We start from the raw sequence: 16397 nt of genomic DNA on the forward strand, positions 1-16397 counted from the left end.
CTTTGCTCTGTTAGTTTCTTTAAATGTAATTGTGTGACTTCGGTGTTTTAAAAGGTTACTTCAGACTCACTGAAGTCACACAATAACAAAAACAAACTCACCTGTTACGGCAGTGGTGGATCAACACCTCCTGTTTTGCCCTTGGAGTTTGGTTGGTATTGAGAGAGCAATATTTGGCTCATATGACGGCGGTTTTCTATTGGAAAAGGCTGTCTGACAGTAAAGTAAAGCGATGCAAGTATTCTAAATTTAGCGCACATTTAAACTGGTAAAGATTTTTTAAGACACTATATCAATAACATCCTCATACAACCCCTCTTCAAATAATCCACACGATCCCTTTAATATCTTCTCTTTCCTAAACGGATGCCTTGACAGTTTTTATTTCTCTTCAACTTAATTTAGTTTTCACTGTTGGGAGAGAAAAAAATCAACGACTTTGTTTTGCATTTTTACCATTTACTACAGAATCCAAATGATTCTGCAAGCTACATGGTAATGAGCAGTGTTTTAGTGAAAATTCAATAATTTGGCTCTCTAATTGATGTAATGACTGATGTGTTTCTTAAATCCTGGTGGTAAGAAGTTGCTTTTCCTTATTGTCAAGGTATCTCTTTAATCCTCGTGGAGAGAAGAAGCAGCACTGACTTCGTAACAGTAGACAGCTGGATGAATGAATGAATGGAAAAAGTGAGTCACTCACCCGTAACGCGCACTCATTCCTCTCAGTGGAACTCAAGTGACTTGGACCTATTGTGTTTTCATTCCTCTTTTTAAAACTCTTTACTGTACAGCTCCCTCTTCTGTTCCACTGAGTGAAGTGTAATTATACAGCAGCCTTACACTAACAACTACTTGATTTTTAGTTGCTAACAGAGAAAAAAACAGTGCCCACTTCAACTTGTTTATGTCATATTCTAAGTTTTTGTTTAAGACATGTTTTTCTCGTCTTGTTGCTGTGTGATTACATCCAATAATGGAACTGATGGAGCTGTTATGTAAATGTTTAAACACCTTTTCCTCACAGTCTCTGAACCAATCCTATGTTCTCTCACTTCTCCACCTGCCTGCTTTGCCTCAAGAGGCAAAAACCTCAAGAAAAATTACATTGGAAGGGAAGATTTTGGAACATTTCTGCAGAAAACATTAAACTATTAAATTTCAGATCCCATTTACATCACTCCAGGGGCAGATGGTGAAGAGATGAACACATAAGTGACTTGAAACATAAATATGTGAAACAGTGCTTTATGTTTTTTTGTTTTTTGCTTTTGCTTTGGTTTGTCATTTTTATGAAGCAGTATTGTAATTAAACAGTGTTAGCAAGCAGATTTTGTGCTCAAAATACCAATTGAAATTCTTGATCGCTTGCCCGGACACAATTTAACAGATTGAACCACACTAATAATTTCAACTTTATTGGCCCAAGTGGGGCAGGGATGCTCTAGTACCAGATTATTTGAAATTTTAATGTCTAGTCCCTTGCCAAAAATTGAAGCAAAGAAGCTCAATAAAACAAAAACTCATCATGTTAATTACTCAGTATCAGTGTTTGCAATTAAAGTGGTGTTGGCGCTTTCCCGCTGCCGATGTGCAAGTTGACATTGAGGCTAGAAATATAATACATCTGCTGTTACGTCTGTTCTGTTGGCCTGCCACTACATCATCTAACTGTGAAATTGTGACAATTAATATTGCTTAAAAGGCCAGTTGGGGTAATTTTTGTTTAATCTTTTTTTTTTTGCCTTCTACAGACAGTGAAATTGTGAAATAATGAGATTTTTCCTGGCAAAACATTGCACATCGAAAGGTTCTCTGTAATGTTTTGACCATGCTCTGATGTGATGAAAGCAGTATTAATCATGGGACGATGTTGCCAATGATCTGTAATATGAAGGAGTGTACTTGCCATGATGTTTTCTTTTTTAACTAGTGCCATTTGAAATGGGTAGATGCCTTCTGCATGTACCCCCTCCTCAGCTAACACACACACTAAACCCCCTTTTTATTTATTTCTACCCCCATTTCTGTCGGGGGTCACCAATTACCTTTTCCTCGACGTCAAGACCTGTTTCACAGATTAAAGACTGAGTTAGTGTTGTAAAAATCAAGCGCCCCCATGATATGCCGGGTGTGTATCAAGTGGATGTACTATTAAAGTAACATCAGCATTTTTCTAACATTATGATTATGTTTTGGTTTTTCATGTGTTCTTTTATTCAAACTGTTTTGTTGACTTTTTGTTGTTTATTCCTCCCTGTTGATCTAACCATGTACTAACTACCATCAGACTAACCCAATGACAACTTGTGAGCCTTCAGTGATCTGTGACACTTGCTTTTTTGGCATCATGAAATGTTTTTTTTATAATCATTGCCATTGCTGTAAAGTATTTTCTATATGGTTTATGCATGGTGAAATTAAATTATTAAATATGGCTCTCAGTTGGCGTATGTCTGAATTTTGTTCAGTACTGATTCCCACTATTTCTCTTAATGTAATGTTGCAGATGAACCCTATATCAGCTGTTCCTCTTAGCTTTTATTTATTTTTTCTTAGTTTAATGTTAGTTTTAGCTTTTTTTTAAAAGAGAAAAATATAATTTTAGTAGGAGCAACATACAAGAGGATCAGAATAGGTATTATAACACAAGCACAACAATTTGTGTGCCATGTAGACATCCAAGTCTCTCTAAACATATGCACCAATGCCCACTCCACCCAATACTTCACGTTGATATTTTTTTTTCCAAATTGACAAAAGCTAAAACTAAAGACATTTACTGTATATTTTATTTTAGTTTTGTTTAAATTAAGTGCATCTTGAATAAATAAGATGATGTAAAAATTACTTTTGGCCTCCGATTTGCGAAACTCTCGCGAGATTTGTACGCTTTGTTTTTCATTGTACACGTTGTACACACTAATTAGGTATTATAGTGTAACAGCGCCGTGATTAAGATTTGCTTAACTTTGGGGACAGAAAACACTTGATTAGAGCGAAAAAAGAATCACACTTTGGGTCTCTCGCGAGATCTTCAGTGGGTGGGTTACTATCAGGTTTTTTTTGCTATCATAGACGTATCCATGGTTACTAACTAGATATGACCAGTGAAACTCACGTGTGTGTGGTAGTTTTTGATTAAACAGGTGTCTTTTCATATTGATGTAAGCTTAGAGTCAATTCTGTAACCGTTTGTCTTCGTTTTAACATTTTAAAAGCGTTACGTTATTTTTCTTTAGAACGTCACGTGATATCGGCGCATGTTCGACCCTCCTCCATTGGCTGCAGCTTAATTGAAGGCGCCACACTGTCTGGAGCGCACAGCGAGGACGCCACGGTAGGAATTGCAAGGTTACAGTACCGCTGTTACAACTACTTTTATACTTTTAGAAAACGTTATGTTTCTCGGTTCGACTTAAGATGAGAAATTATCTATCTATTAGGAAATGTCGGTGAAGAAACAAGACTCACAGAAGACATTTTCCACCGCCTGATGTTGGGATTTGAGACTTGCTCCTGCTGGATGTTTGGAGGAAAACGCCCCAAAATGTGTTCAGATCAGCGGAGTTTTGGGTGAGTTACTGTCAGCCTATTAGAGCAATGTTTATTAACGATATAGCTTGTATGATTTTGTTTTTTCCATGTAAAGCTGTGTTTAAGCTAGTTAATGCGTATGGATGTGTGTTAGCTAACTAATTGAAGCTACGTCATAGACGGTGTCGAATACCAGCAATTAGCTTACAAGCTAAATTGCTGCGACTGGAATGAGTTGCAGGCCAGCGGCTTAAGCTGCAAATACCAGCTACTTTATTAAATCGTATTTTCCCCCCACTTGGTTTTTAATGTCGGTGATGCGCATATTCTTTCCTGTCAAATGTGGAGCTCAGTTGGTAACGTTCACTTTTTTTTAAAAAGTGAGCCCTAAGTAAAGTAAGTTGTGGATGAACTTTTTGGACACATTAGAGCCACTGTATTGTTGCAGAAGTTGCCTTGTATCAGCCTTTCCTGTTCACATTGTTGTCTTAAAATGAAGTGGTGTTGACATGGCTCTTTTCTCGCCAATTATTGTGTGTTAGCTAGTTTTAGATTGGTTAAACCTGACAGGCGGCGTAGCTTGCTGTCAGCTAGCTTAAAAGCTTGGCTGGAGTGTAGATGTGAGGGCTGTACCTTACTATTTTTTAAACAATTAATCTAACTATTTTTTTTAGATTAATTGTAAATCTAATGATTTCTTCAACCATATAACAAAAACTAACCTACAATATATATTAGAGCTGCACAATATATCGTTTGAGCATTGTTATTGCAATGTATGTGTGCAGTAGTCACATTGCAGGTCCTGCGATGTAGGAGGCAAACGAACTTAAGTGTTCTCATCTAATTTCAAGGGTACCTGACACACACTGGGCACATAGATCCACCAATCACAATTCTTAATCAGTTTGCCAAAGCAGACCACGCCCCGGCATATGGTGTGAGTCACAAGATCAGTGCAGGTTAATTGTCCACAAGATGGCAGCATTGCAGCATAAACATAAAGACCTATTCAAGTCATCTGGTGAAAATTCCTCTATTTTTTCATATCGCAATATATAAAAAATCGCAATGTCAGTTTTTTTCCAATATCGTGCAGCCCTAATACATATCAAAAACTTGTCTCATTAATATTGCAATATTTTAGTCAGTCATAATCCTGTAGACACAAACAGTATAACAGAATAATGATAATAGAAACATATTTTAAAGTTAGTCTAATTTCCACCTTATTTAAAAAAAATTTAAAATTTACAGCCCAAAAAAAAGAAAAAAACATTGTGACTTTCACCAGCCACTTGCCCATGGGATAAATTATTTATTTATGCACTGGGACTGCTGACAGTGTGATACAAGATAGGGAGGCAAGGGTAACTGCTATCCAATAGGAGCCAGAATCACTGTGTTTCCCTCTGGTGGATGATGACGGGAACCACAAGGACTGGGAGATAAAGATGAAAAATGTATCACAATAAAAACTTTAATTTCAGTTAATAGGAGTAATTATTATCTATATATTTTACTGTATATTTAAGGTACATATGGAAAAGCCCTACTGGTGAGCTGACCTGTGTTTTTTATTAACAGTTTTCTCGTTCCACTCTGTTTCTGTTGTTGTGTCACATGAAAAAATGCGTTGTATTTTTAACATGGTTGTATTTGGGGCTGTTAGTTGATGTTGTGTCTTATTTGTTGGAGGATCTCTGCTAATATAACTGGATATATTGCCAAAACTGAAAATTACTGAATGCTTATCTGCATTCTTTGACTTGGCGGCTTTAACTATCAGTCATTTACTGGTTATGTTAGCTTTGTACTCAACTCATAGGCTACATAATGTAGTTGTTATATCATTTTATATACTTTTTGTATTTCAAATGTTCCAAAGTATGCAGGATCATTCTTGCATGGCTTCTACTTTTTAATCAGTTTTGCTGTGCTGAACGCTACTGTCAAGCCTTTATGCTCTATCGATTGATTTATTGATCTGTTGTATATTGTGTAACCCTAACCCTAACCCACTTGTAGCAGCTTTTTCAACACTTCTGGTGAAGCTGAGCTTGAAGCCTCGTTGGCGCAGTAGGCAGCGCGTCAGTCTCATAATCTGAAGGTCGTGAGTTCGAGCCTCACACGGGGCACGTGTTTTGCTACTCAGTGTGATTGGATCTTGGCTATTTAAAGACTTCTGTGGAAGGTGTGTGTGAAGCCTCGTTGGCGCAGTAGGCAGCGCGTCAGTCTCATAATCTGAAGGTCGTGAGTTCGAGCCTCACACGGGGCATTTGTTTTAGGGCTTATTTTGACATGTGGAGATCACATTCAGCTTTTGGAGAGTGGAATGTGAATGTTGAATTGAAAAAAATAATTATTTTTTATCATGTATAGAATGAGTTAGCATGCTTGCTTGTTCTTGTAGCATTAGCTAAGGTGTAGCATATTCTCATTTACTGCATTGTTGCAGGTCATGTATAGAATGAGTTAGCATGCTTGCTTGTTCTTGTAGCATTAGCTAAGGTGTAGCATATTCTCATCTACTGCATTGTTGCAGGTCATGTATAGTACAAATTAGCATGCTTGCTTGTTCTTGTAGCATTAGCTAAGGTGTAGCATATTCTCATTTACTGCATTGTTGCAGGTCATGTATAGTACAAGTTAGCATGCTTGCTTGTTCTTGTAGCATTAGCTAAGGTGTAGCATATTCTCATTTACTGCATTGTTGCAGGTCATGTATAGTACAAATTAGCATGCTTGCTTGTTCTTGTAGCATTAGCTAAGGTTCAGCATATACTCATTTACTGCATCATTGCAGGTCATGTATAGTACAAGTTAGCATGCTTGCTTGTTCTTGTAGCATTAGCTAAGGTTCAGCATATACTCATTTACTGCATCATTGCAGGTCATGTATAGTACAAGTTAGCATGCTTGCTTGTTCTTGTAGCATTAGCTAAGGTGTAGCATATTCTCATTTACTGCATCATTACAGCAATGTATAGAACAACTTAGCTTCTTGCTTGTTCTTTTAGCATTAGCTAAGGTTTAGCATATTCTCATTTACTACATCATTACAGCTATTTATAGAACAACTTAGCTTCTTGCTTGCTTCTTGTAGCATTAGTTGCTGCTAATCATAACTGCTTAATCTAACATTGTCCTAACACTTGTTAGCAGGGACCCATTTCACTGCAATGCATCATTGCAGGTCATGTATAGTACAAGTTAGCATGCTTGCTTGTTCTTGTAGCATTAGCTAAGGTGTAGCATATTCTCATTTACTGCATCATTACAGCAATGTATAGAACAACTTAGCTTCTTGCTTGTTCTTCTAGCATTAGCTAAGGTTTAGCATATTCTCATTTACTACATCATTACAGCTATTTATAGAACAACTTAGCTTCTTGCTTGCTTCTTGTAGCATTAGTTGCTGCTAATCATAACTGCTTACTCTAACATTGTCCTAACACTTGTACACTCATCTAATGGGATGTTATAAAAAGGGAGGTTTTTGAGGTTTGCATATGGCCCGGCTAGCTCAGTCGGTAGAGCATGAGACTCTTAATCTCAGGGTCGTGGGTTCGAGCCCCACGTTGGGCGCAAAGCTTTTCTTCTTTTTTTTTTTCCTTTCTTCTGTCATGCACTTATTATCGAGTGCAGTCATTTATTTACGGTTTAAGGTTTTTACATTAGTGATTGAGATTGGCTTCATGTTTTAGCATTTTGCTTTTGATTTGTTTTTTTGTTTTTTTTAACAGATTTAACATAATTGTGGTTGTTCCGTAGTATGTACCTTTCCATTCTGTTTTTTTATTTAAGTCTGCATACAATTTTGCTTGTATGTGAGCATTGGTGGTTCAGTGGTAGAATTCTCGCCTGCCACGCGGGAGGCCCGGGTTCGATTCCCGGCCAATGCAGCACACTTTTGGATGTGCCTTTTATGTATTAAGTGCAAAACTTTGTTGTTTTATTTCCTCATTTTCATTTGTGTTAAAATAATAATCCACTTTGACTGTGCGTGAAGCAGATGTTAACAAATCGGAGACGGACATGGTGCAGCCATTTGCTGCGGTAAAACTTTGCCGTGACAAAAACAGATGCAGAAGTTAAACGAGTCTGTCAGTCTGTGAACAGTAGCCTGCTGCTGGCTAACATTAGCCTGAAGAGCTACAAAGTTGTTTTGCGACATTGTCAGCTGCTCTGTCTCGTTGTAGATTGTCTATCTTATCCTGTTCTTGGAATCTGTCGCTGACACCAGCTTCAAGGAAGCATGTGTCTGAGTGTGTGTAGCTGTCATCAGCGCTGTGTTGATATCATGGTCAGTTTGTCTGCTGCGCGCATGACGTGACCATCATGCAGAACATGTGTGTGACAATGACGGGCACAGAATCGGATATGTGACGCTGACCGGCCGGTCACCAGTCAGGGCCGGTCACGCTGAAAACTGGCCAGTTAGGGTCGATCAGTGCATCTCTAGTTTATATTCAGATACACACAGTACAATTACTTTCTCAGATACAATAGAAATAATAAGGGACAGGTTGTAGTTGTTTGTTTACAGTATGTGCAGATGCTTTAACAATGTGAAATTCATAAAAAATAAAGACAAATGGGTAACTGCCTTTCAGTTCAGGATAATAAGGGCAAGAAATATATTAATTTGAGAGAGGATATTTTTTTTCTCTTCAGACGTGAACAGACCACCATTGAATGGATTCAGGGATGTGAGTAGGGGTGGAAAAAAGGTTGTTAACTCCCCGTCGGGGAATCGAACCCCGGTCTCCCGCGTGACAGGCGGGGATACTCACCACTATACTAACGAGGAGATGGTTTATCATTTTTAAATGTATTCCTTTAACGTTAGATACACCACGGTGGTAACATTTCACATAATGTATTAAAACTGACACTTTATTTCATTGCAACTATGACCAGGCTAGGCCACTTGTCCCATCCCTTATCCATTTGCTATTAGATACAATGTTGTTTTTTGCAACTGAAGAGAGGCCAAACATGACCGTTTTCATGTTGTTCAGGAGTATTATTGTGCAGAAAAATCTTTACAAAAATAATAGGTTTGGATTGATCATTCAGAAATAAAAGTATATCATCTGTGTATAATGGAATTTTGTATATTCTGATGTGCTTGAATAGGGTTGGATTTATTTATTTATTCTTACTCACTGATACTTACATTACTGATGCTGAAATTGTGCCTGAACTGATGCCTTTTTTAAAGGAAGCACAAAATGAGAGCCTTCACTTTAGCAGAGAGAGCAGAAAAAGCATATTTGCATTTATTAGCAATATTTGTATCCACACCATGACCCGTTTTACTTGTGCCAGATTCAGACTACATAATATTTTTGTCTGTTAAAATCGTCAGATAGTCAGATTTTAGAGTAATAAATTCTTACTGTGACTTGGCCGAGATATATATATATATGTTGAAACTCCCTGTTGGTACCCAGCAACTCATAGTTCGCTGTCTTTTATGCCATGTATGATATCACCAGGAAGGTGATTCTAGGGACCAGCTTCCAAGAACAAGAGTGTAATCAAGCAGTGGTGGTGTGTGTGATACTGTATGTCTTGTGTTTGTAAAATGTGTGCTGAAACAACCATAGTCATGAAGATTGTTGGGTGTCGTCAGCGGGGTGGTAAATTTGCTGGGTATGTGAGCATTGGTGGTTCAGTGGTAGAATTCTCGCCTGCCACGCGGGAGGCCCGGGTTCGATTCCCGGCCAATGCAGCACCTTTTGGGAATGTATTCTATGTCTGTCTGTTGCCTCTAAGATTTTATGCAGCCGCACACCACTAGTCGGGGTGGGGAACTGTCAGACGGCAGCCCCTCTCACCCAGCGTGTGTCCCCGATCGCCCTGGCAACCCTGGACATTTATATCAGCAAAGTCGGACAGATGATTGTAGACTGTGACAGAATAAGCTGATATATATTCACTCGACTAGAGAAACATTTGACCACATTAAACACATACACAGTCATAAACCTGCAAGTGGGGCTGCTGCTGCTACTAGCACTGCTAATGTTGGCCACACTGTGTGTCAGGCTGGCAGCTAACGTTAGTTCTGTGTCCTTTACCTGCAGACCCTGTGACCCTCTCCAGTCTGGAAAGGTGACGCGTTTAGTGAGTTGTTGTCATGTTTTGTACATTAATGTGTAAGGTTTGTATTGCACAGTGCAAAGTAGCGTGCATTTCAGTGGCATTTAAAGTACGATTTGGCAATTGTAGACCGTGATTAATGTCTTCAAATGGCTCTTAATACACACAATATTTTTCTCAGACAGTGTTAAAGCACGCCTGTGGTGTTGGTGTGCAGCAGTGAAATGGGTCCCTGCTGAAACACTTTCCCACTGCACATGTTCCGGACGTTGTTTGGGCTATTCACCGGTATGGTAGTATATGAAAAATTTATATAATAATGAAAATGAAGACCAGTTTCCGGTACGAACCGGTATACCACACAGGCCTAAGAAAGGTAAAAGGTAAAAGTGGATCTGAGTTAAAGCAACCATTTTTCAGAAAGTAATGGGCCTCGTCATCGAAGTGCTGGATTATGTAGATAACTAAGCATTGGTGGTTCAGTGGTAGAATTCTCGCCTGCCACGCGGGAGGCCCGGGTTCGATTCCCGGCCAATGCAATAACCTTTTGCACATTTCACTTGGGTCTGTTAATTGAGACAGTCTATTGACAATTTTTCTTCTCCTGCCTATCAGTGTGTGCTTACTGCATGCATTACTGTGTCAGTGCTGTAAAAATGTCCACTCGTTTCTCTCTGCAGTTACCTGACCTGCTGTTCCAGCTTACCCTTTTACACAGATGTTGATACAGCTGTGTTATGACTATGTTAATACCTCCCAATCACTGGTGACAATGCATTGCTGTTCAACATAACACAGCTTGTCATATCCCTTGATAATGGAGTGTGCTACAAGTGACGTGAACAGAAGTGGGCAAAGATGTTAAAGTACATCTGTCTTGACACCTCTCTTTTCACCCAGAAAATTAATGTGTGTCGTCGACAAAGTGGCGGGTTCAAAGGTTATACAAGCATTGGTGGTTCAGTGGTAGAATTCTCGCCTGCCACGCGGGAGGCCCGGGTTCGATTCCCGGCCAATGCAAAGTTCCTTTTAGGAATTCAGTTCCATTTGTGAATTGCAGTTTTTCATTTTTCACACCACAGAAATAGAATTTGCACCTTCGTGTTTGGCATCTTGTCCTCTCGCTCACCGTATGCAGTTTTTGGATGTAGCAATTACAGTTTTTCATTAAACTGCTGGAGTTGGAGTGGTATGTTGTCTCAGTCTTTGCCTTTTTTGGGAGTATTTAAAATTGCATGTGGCATTGCTGGTGACCATGCTGAATCATTATGTAGCTACAGGGACACAACCTTCTGCCTATCAGGAAATCGAGTCTGCGGTTTTCCTGGCAGGAGAATCTTCTCCTGCCAGGAAAACCGCAGACTCGATTTCCTGATGTGCTATTTTGGAAGTGCATGGCTGAGGTTTGCTCTTTAAATCCCTAACATCGACTGGCAGAGAGTTTGTGTGTGTTTGTACTTCATGCAAGTCAGTTTGTGTTGTCACACCGTAGTAGCACAGGCCTGAGGTTGGATGTAAATAGCGAGCAGAATAAACTCCTTTGCTTATTAGAACAGTTCTCAATTACATTTTCAGCTTGTTAAAAGAAAGGGCTTTAACTTGACTTTATTCATCAAATTGCTGCTTTTCCAGGCCTCGTTGGCGCAGTAGGCAGCGCGTCAGTCTCATAATCTGAAGGTCGTGAGTTCGAGCCTCACACGGGGCAGAGGCTTTTGATGGTGTTTGCCCAGCATACTGTGTTGTCAGTGTGGTGTAAAAAAAGCAGTCTATAAAGTAAATGTAAACCAGTTTTTAAACACAGTCTGCAACTTTTTTCTAGCTTTCTGTCCTCCATTTGGCAGCTGCAACTATGCTGCTTTTAGCCTGGATTATGTGTTTACCTACTTCATGTTCGTATAATATTATAGTTTGCTCTTTATAAAATATGCTACTCAGCTGCTAGTAAACTTGTCAGTGCAACTGATCATGTGCTGCAAAGCTACCCCTTCCTTCTAACAGCACTCATAGGTGAATGCCTATCACAGCTAAGGGCATGTTGCCATGCACTCTGCAGACCATTTGGTAGCGGGATTTTGGCTGTTGGGGTTTTTGTTGCTGCTGCAGTATGTCCTGCACCATTTTCTGCACATTCCCCTGTGTCAGTGGCTTTTCAGATGCTGGTTGTGAGTGGTTGTGTTAGACCTACTGGATTCACAAATGGAGGGTGGCAGTTCAACAACTGGGACATGGACTGTCTCACTACCCTCAGTTAGACTATGCCACAGTTTTTGTGTCTCCACCAGTTTTTCTGGACTGTTGTTGGAGCCGTGATCCACAAGCTTCAACATGTCTTTGTGTCTATGATACTTGTCAAGGAGGCTGTCAGTAGCCTTTTTCATTGGTGCTGTCCAGCGGTTGTGGTCCAACACAAACACTTGTCCTTTGTGTTGTATGACTATCAACATCGTTTGCATAGAGGTGGGGTGAAAGGTCATGCAAGCATTGGTGGTTCAGTGGTAGAATTCTCGCCTGCCACGCGGGAGGCCCGGGTTCGATTCCCGGCCAATGCAGTATACTTTTAGGCAGCACCGCACAGGCATTATTGATATATAGCTTCTCCTAGGGTAATAATGCGTGTATTATGTTGGGTTTTGCCCATAAGTGCAACCATGTTATATATTTGTGGGACGAAGGCTTTTCGATTTTATTCATTGAATTTTAACAGCTTTTTGGGTTTCGTTGGCGCAGTAGGCAGCGTGTCACCCGGCATTTACACCAGGCACGGCTGCGCTGCGGAACGGCTACACCGCGGCACACAGAGAAATAGATCCCATGAGAAATGATTGATCCTTCGCTAAGCACCACCCTGCTTAGTTACTGTTGCTATGCCTGTCAAGCTTTCCACTCTGGCCCCAATTTCCAAATTTTTAAAATTGAAACAGGGGCCTGCAGCATTTCCAAATGTCTGCGTCTTAAGTGTCCAAAATGCCAGGATGGTGTGGACACCAGGCAGAAATATAGTAGGGCAGGCCCTTACAAAATCGGGAATCAGAATCAGCCAAGAAAATTAGAGTCAGTGCGTCTTTAAAATATAGCAAAGCTTGTACAATATGAAACAAAAACATAGTAATGTAGATATAGGCTTAGAGCCACACACAAGGCATGTATTTTGACACGTATAGCTTCATAAGAAACTGTGTACAATGAGATATACAAATCTTTAGGGTATGCCAGTGGAGATGTTATGCTGTTGAGTGGTTTTCATAGTGTTCAGACGGTGTACTGTAAGCCAATACAATGTTTGCATACCGAAGGGCATAAACACAATATAATAACTGTGTTAAAAGCAGTAATAACCTCTTTCAACTTCATTGTTTGCCAGCAATGAATATATATTTATATGAATTACACCGCTTTGTTTTTGTTCATCAATTTCTCGTTTGAGGGCCTCGTTGGCGCAGTAGGCAGCGCGTCAGTCTCATAATCTGAAGGTCGTGAGTTCGAGCCTCACACGGGGCATGCATTATGTTACATGTGTGGTTTCCCTGGAATCCTGTGCAGTGGACATGTCATGGTGTTGATTGATTTGCTGAAGGTTTGTGTACCGAAAACCATAAATACAATATATAGATCTTATATCTCTATTTTTGCAGGCATAGGATGCATATATCATGTATCTTGTATCATGGACAACTGGTATTTTCTGTTAATGCAAAAAGAGAGAATTTTTGGATTGTACCTGTCATTAGTTTAAATTTTTAAGCCTTGTTGGCGCAGTAGGCAGCGCGTCAGTCTCATAATCTGAAGGTCGTGAGTTCGAGCCTCACACGGGGCAGTGTTTTATTATATGTATCCCTTTGTCTGGGATCATATGCCGTCATAAAAGTTTCATAGTTTGAGAAGGTTTCACCATTTTGATATTTCATTTTTTTATTATTAAAATTGGTGACTCTTGTAATCCATTGTAAGCTACATCAAATCAGCAAGCAGCCCTGTGATGACAGCCTTCCTTGCTTCCTTCACAGCCATTGGATAAAAGCCAGATTTTAGAAAAGTGTTGGTCTTGCAGTAATTATTGGACTGATACTCATCGGGTGGAAACAAACACTACTCCAAATAAATGCTAATGTTACTGGAACTGTTGGATGTGTAAATAAGAATCTGTTTGCCTTTTCTTACGTCCTTTCGATGTAAGTCATAGACGACAAAATCCACAGTCCTCATTCTGTGCAAAAGTAGATTCCTAAAAATATCTTTTATTTTTTTCTTTCAGCATGGACAGTTTCAGCCTCCAGACATTTGCACTGCTACCTCCACAGACTACTTCTGTGTATCAGAGAGACAGAGGACTCAGGAAATGACAGTGGACCAGAGGGGTTGTTTTTATTTGTTTTTCCTTTTAATCTACAGTATACATTTTTGACTAAATTTCCAGCATGTCTAAAGTCTGAAACGTCTGTGTCAAACACTTCATTTCCTGCATTCTGGTGAAGGTTAATGCATAACCTGGCCTTTTCTGCATAAATTTATGTTGAAAAAGTCTTTAGTGTGTCCTCTTGCCATGAGCTGAACACTTTTCTGTGTGTTCTTCTCATAGAAATAAACACTATATTACATTATATTGTCAGGTGTTCTGTTTTTTTTTCCTCACAGCCTCTTTGTAATAAGAATGATAAAACTGATTTTCTCACATAAATGCAGAGCCTGGAGGATTTATGGTGACATTTATTTATTTTTTTTATTATAGTTAGACACTCTTTATTGTGTTGTAGTTTTGTTGTTATCTTATGTAGGTTATTTTTTCCATGTTGAATAAAATCACCATTGATCAAGAGGAAAATGTCCTGTTATTATTCGCTTTTTGCATATTTTAATCAATTTAAATTTAAGCAGATGTTGACATACATTAACCTGACACGCCAGATGGTTTGTCACACAGAATCATCTGGGAAGCTGTCCATAGAGACTGTTTATAAAAGGGCAGGGACTTGCAAAAAACAGTTTGCAGGTAATTGGATGAACCATCTGTTGCATCTAAAAACTCAGTCAAAATTACAAGATGCAGAGTCATAATTATGAGATGGTTATACTTAGGAGATTAGAAAGTCATAATTAGGAAAAGTAAATTATGAGATTATAAATAGATAATAAAAATAAAAATGTCACATGAGATAAAATAAAAATAGTTTCATAATAATTTTTATCTAATATAAATGGCTTTCTATCTCATAATTTTGATTTGGGGATATTCTTTTTCTTTTACTGGTGGAAATAAGCTTCCATACATAACTCCCTTCCGTCAGTCCCAGGTAAACACTATCTAAACTTGTTATCATTGGGAGCTGAAGCTGTCCAGGAACAATCTTGACATTCAGGTTGAACGTTTACAGAAAATATGGCTCACGTCTCTGTTTACTTTCTGCGGTTTCAACATTATGTAACCTTTGGAATCAGAGTACTTCAGAGTGGAACGTTCCCATAGTCCGCCCTGGCCTACAGGTGCATGTGATGTGTTTATGAATAGCTGCGATGCTGACATGTTGAAAGTGTTCTGACAGGCGTGTCTCAACTCTTCAGTTTTCATATATGCTGTTATGTTTAATGTGCAAATCTGTCGCCAGAAGGCAGGCTCAAAAACAGACTTGTAGATTAAAATCTGGTTTGTTGTTGATGTGTAAGAACTGTATAGAGAGATCTGTAGCTTATAGTATTTTGTATAAAGCATCTTGCCTCTGGCTGGCAGAACAAACGGGTCCTATATGGGGAGGTTTAACTTTATCTTTATGTCAGGACTTGTTTTGCATGACATGTTGGCAATGATTGGCTTGTTATCCAGCCTGTGAAAAGGTTATTTGAATACAGAAAAGGGGCTGAAACTCTTTTAAAATGCAAGGTACTGCATTTGCTGTGTTTGTGTATTTGGTTAACTAAAACTACATAGAAAAAGAAGTTCAAACTACTTTGTACAACATAAAAAGTGATGTACATGCAGTACGAAATTGAAACAAAATATAATAAATACAATTGTCACATTCCAGCCAGAAATGTCACTCAGTTGAGTTTTTGCAAAAATAGCCTACTTGTTCACAGATCATACATAAAGCAAATTAAATAAAATACCCCTATAAAATACCACAATGTTTAGGAAGAGGAGTCAGTGGAGCATTTAGTTCTGGGTTGGGATGAGGGTATGGGACACAGAGAGAGATGATGAGGAGTAAACTGAGGGTATTAGGGATGCAAGAATTAATAAGAAATCAGTGAAATAAGCATGAGCACAGGTCAGGATACTGTCAGCTTTCTCAAGGGATACAGCTTTTTTTTTATTTTTGTAATTTAAATACTGTGATTAACAGATATATTGTTTTAAATATTGGCTATTAAAGTATAGTTAGTTTTCTAATTACACAATACAATTCAGTTAGTTATTCTTTTTGGGGGGTTTATTTTTATTTCAGATAACTAAAATGCATTTCATGTCTAGTTAGTTAGCTATAATGACCTTGTTGTGTGAGTTTGTGTAAAAGTTCTTTGTGGAAGGCACTTAGAGCAGTGATACTCAACTAGCAGCCCATAAAAAACATTTTATTTGAGTTATTATTATTTGAAAATAAAGAATTTCAAATAAAGATTAATAATGGTCTTTTTTATCTATTTTATTAGGTTTATTGTGTAGATACACACTCCTGACCAGTAGGTGGAGGTACTGCGCCTGTATGCTGGATGCCAACAGTCGCCGTAGAACAAGACGCCGAAGAAGAAGCAGACTG

General features: G+C 38.8%; 12 non-coding genes across 12 annotated transcripts; 11 read left to right on the top strand and 1 right to left on the bottom strand.

The window, feature by feature from the left end:
• Positions 1-5602: 5602 nt before the first annotated feature.
• On the top strand, positions 5603-5675 carry trnam-cau (transfer RNA methionine (anticodon CAU)). Its single transcript has one exon. It is a non-coding gene; the product is annotated as a tRNA-Met (tRNA).
• Positions 5676-5742: 67 nt separating this feature from the next.
• Positions 5743-5815, top strand: trnam-cau (transfer RNA methionine (anticodon CAU)). The gene has a single exon. It is a non-coding gene; the product is annotated as a tRNA-Met (tRNA).
• Positions 5816-7052: 1237 nt separating this feature from the next.
• Positions 7053-7125, top strand: trnak-cuu (transfer RNA lysine (anticodon CUU)). Its single transcript has one exon. It is a non-coding gene; the product is annotated as a tRNA-Lys (tRNA).
• Positions 7126-7371: 246 nt separating this feature from the next.
• On the top strand, positions 7372-7442 carry trnag-gcc (transfer RNA glycine (anticodon GCC)). The gene has a single exon. It is a non-coding gene; the product is annotated as a tRNA-Gly (tRNA).
• An 836-nt stretch (positions 7443-8278) lies between these two features.
• On the bottom strand, positions 8279-8350 carry trnad-guc (transfer RNA aspartic acid (anticodon GUC)). The gene has a single exon. It is a non-coding gene; the product is annotated as a tRNA-Asp (tRNA).
• Positions 8351-9206: 856 nt separating this feature from the next.
• trnag-gcc (transfer RNA glycine (anticodon GCC)) lies at positions 9207-9277 on the top strand. Its single transcript has one exon. It is a non-coding gene; the product is annotated as a tRNA-Gly (tRNA).
• An 839-nt stretch (positions 9278-10116) lies between these two features.
• trnag-gcc (transfer RNA glycine (anticodon GCC)) lies at positions 10117-10187 on the top strand. The gene has a single exon. It is a non-coding gene; the product is annotated as a tRNA-Gly (tRNA).
• A 410-nt stretch (positions 10188-10597) lies between these two features.
• trnag-gcc (transfer RNA glycine (anticodon GCC)) lies at positions 10598-10668 on the top strand. The gene has a single exon. It is a non-coding gene; the product is annotated as a tRNA-Gly (tRNA).
• Positions 10669-11280: 612 nt separating this feature from the next.
• trnam-cau (transfer RNA methionine (anticodon CAU)) lies at positions 11281-11353 on the top strand. The gene has a single exon. It is a non-coding gene; the product is annotated as a tRNA-Met (tRNA).
• Positions 11354-12126: 773 nt separating this feature from the next.
• On the top strand, positions 12127-12197 carry trnag-gcc (transfer RNA glycine (anticodon GCC)). Its single transcript has one exon. It is a non-coding gene; the product is annotated as a tRNA-Gly (tRNA).
• Positions 12198-13073: 876 nt separating this feature from the next.
• On the top strand, positions 13074-13146 carry trnam-cau (transfer RNA methionine (anticodon CAU)). Its single transcript has one exon. It is a non-coding gene; the product is annotated as a tRNA-Met (tRNA).
• Positions 13147-13389: 243 nt separating this feature from the next.
• Positions 13390-13462, top strand: trnam-cau (transfer RNA methionine (anticodon CAU)). The gene has a single exon. It is a non-coding gene; the product is annotated as a tRNA-Met (tRNA).
• Positions 13463-16397: the final 2935 nt, after the last annotated feature.

This window comes from Lutjanus erythropterus, chromosome 24 (assembly GCF_056507025.1).
Source record: "Lutjanus erythropterus isolate fLutEry1 chromosome 24, fLutEry1.hap2, whole genome shotgun sequence".
NCBI lineage: Eukaryota > Metazoa > Chordata > Actinopteri > Lutjaniformes > Lutjanidae > Lutjanus > Lutjanus erythropterus.